Source organism: Dendrobium catenatum, unplaced genomic scaffold (assembly GCF_001605985.2).
Source record: "Dendrobium catenatum unplaced genomic scaffold, ASM160598v2 fragScaff_scaffold_853, whole genome shotgun sequence".
NCBI classification, from domain to species: Eukaryota; Viridiplantae; Streptophyta; class Magnoliopsida; order Asparagales; family Orchidaceae; genus Dendrobium; species Dendrobium catenatum.
Genome location: NW_021319315.1, coordinates 6,553,840 through 6,556,490, shown reverse-complemented (window position 1 = coordinate 6,556,490; position 2,651 = coordinate 6,553,840).

Sequence of the window (2,651 nt, the reverse complement as noted above, 5' to 3'; positions counted from 1 at the left end):
AACTAATGTCACTCGTTGACTACGGTCCCTCTAACGACTGTTGCCTGTTGACTACGGTTCCTCTGACTTCAATCGTTTATCGACTATTGTCCATCTAACCTCCGTCACCTGCGGACTATAATCCCTCTGACCACCATTGCCTATCGACTACAGCCCCTTCGACTTCTGTCACATGCTACGTACTATCCCTCTAATCTTCATCACCCACTGACTATGGTCCCTTGAATCTTCATCGTCTGCCGACTACAGTCCCTCCAGCCACCATTGCCTGTCGACTACGGTCACTCTGATCTATGTTGTCCACTGACTACAGTCCCTCTGAACTCCGTCGCTCGCCGACTACGATCCCTTTAATCATCATCGCCACCGACTACCGTCCCTCCAACTTTTGTCGCCCGCTTACTATGATCCATCCGACCTCCGTCACTTGCTGATTATGATCCCTCTGACCTTCGTCATTTTGCCAACCAAATGAGCAGTCCAACACTCTATAGAGAATGACTTCATGATCATTAGATTATTCCAACCTCAACTATAATGTGATATATATGAGACATTGAGCCAAGGCTTTCCCCCATGGAAGGGCATTGTTTGTAATAGACTAAAAAAAATTAGTATAATCATTTTAACTAGGTCAGACTCCGTGATTTTTCTCATTTTTAGGATTTTTCACGTAAAAATCTTGGTGCCTATTATGACTCTTGTACCACTCTCTCTTTATTTATATGTGTGATATGATGGATCTTCACTCAAAGCTAAGACATCAAACTCTTTGTCTCTCTACTGCCATAAATGTTCCAATCCACAACATCTCTATTTTGGGACCCTCGGTATTATGACAACTCTTTATGTATGTTTGTCCCTCCACTTTATATATTATCTAATGTAGACTCAAATGCTCTTACGGCTGATTTTATTAGAAACAGTGGCTTCTTCCCCCATCCTTTCCAATTGTTTTTTCTTCAGCTATTGCTGCGCCTATTCCAATTGCTGATGCTTTTGCGGGTTCAATGTTATGGATGGGCTTGAGTAGTCCACATTTCAGACATTTAATAAATACTTTTCATTCTAATCTCACACTTGTTCTCTAGAGCAAGCAAATCTAACATAAGAAGTGCTCCCTCTGCATCTTTATATATATTTTTGGCAAATTAAGACAAATTCATACGCACATTATATACATAAAAATTGAACTCAAGACCTCTTGATTGATAGCTGAAGTTTCAACTAACATACCAGCATGAGCTGCCTCTATTATGACTTTTGCGGATGCCTTAAAATTGTAGATGTACACAAGTCTTTGTTTACATTGGGGAAATTGGTAGATATTTGTTGAAGATAAAGGCTTCGCTTGTAACGGTTTTTTTACCGCTAAAAGTTTTTAATTAAAAAATTATTTTAAGATGTATTAAAAAAGTCATCGCAAACAAAACCAGAATGATAATTATGGGCAATGATGAGCGCGGTTTGTTTTCACCTAATCGTGCCTACATTGAATTGTTGACTTTTCTAGAAAAATCGGGGAGCTTTGATTCGACTAGACCTGTTTCTTTTGATTTTGGGTTGAAATTTTATACATTTTGAGTCCATACTGCTAAGTTTTATAATCCTTTAGTCTACGTTTATATTGTATACCTTGAGCATTATTTATCTTTGTTGTTACAGCTCTTATTTTCTCTTTACATCTTCAGAATTATAAGTTTGTGTTAAATCATCTTATAATTATCTTTTATAATTAATAAAATGAGCTCTGCTTTTATATTTCTCAAAAAAAAAAAAATTTTTTTTTTTTAAAAAAAAAAAAAAAAAAAAAAAAACATTTCTCATATTTTTAGGCTTTGTTTGGAGATTATTCTGTGCGGAGACGAGACGCAGAATGTCGTCCGGAGACCAACTAAAATACACCACGTCAACGGTATCGAGTAAATGGGTGACATGACGCATTTTGATTGGTCTTCGGACGGCGTCGACGTCTGTATAGAATAATTTAGGCTTCATTTGGGACATCTTTCTTATTGCTTCTTAAATTAATTTTTTAGTACTAGAAAGATTTAATTTTTGTACTAAAAATTTAATTTAAGAAGCAATAAGTAAGTCTGCGCAAATAAAACCTTAAAAAACACTCAAAATAAAAAATAATAAAAATAAAAAATACTCTTAGAGGAAGTAAAGTTTTATTAGTCTTTATAAAAGAACTCTATCATTTATGTCGGTAAGGTAGGCCAAAAGGGCCGTGTGGCTTGGATGTGGCCCACATGACAATAGAACGAATGATTGGCACTGTTGTAATGATTAGCTCTGTAGAAACTGAGTTGGAGAAAACTTTTACCTACCTCACTTTGATTTTTTAGTTGGGAGTTTTAACTATTAATTAAGAAGTTTTAAATGACTAAATTTTAAAAAGGAGCATGTTTCAAACAACATTATTTAAAAGGAGCAGGATTAGCAAAAAATTTAAAAAAGTAGCAAACATGTTGAACAATTTGGCTACAATGCGTCAAATATTTGAACGTATTCTAAATACGCAAACACGTATTTGCCAAAAGAGAGAAAAAGAGAGGGAGGAGAGAAGACGTGGAGAGAGAAAGAGAGAGAGAGAGCGGATAGGAAGAGAGAGTGGGTGGAGTTAGTAAATATTTAATAGGAGAGAG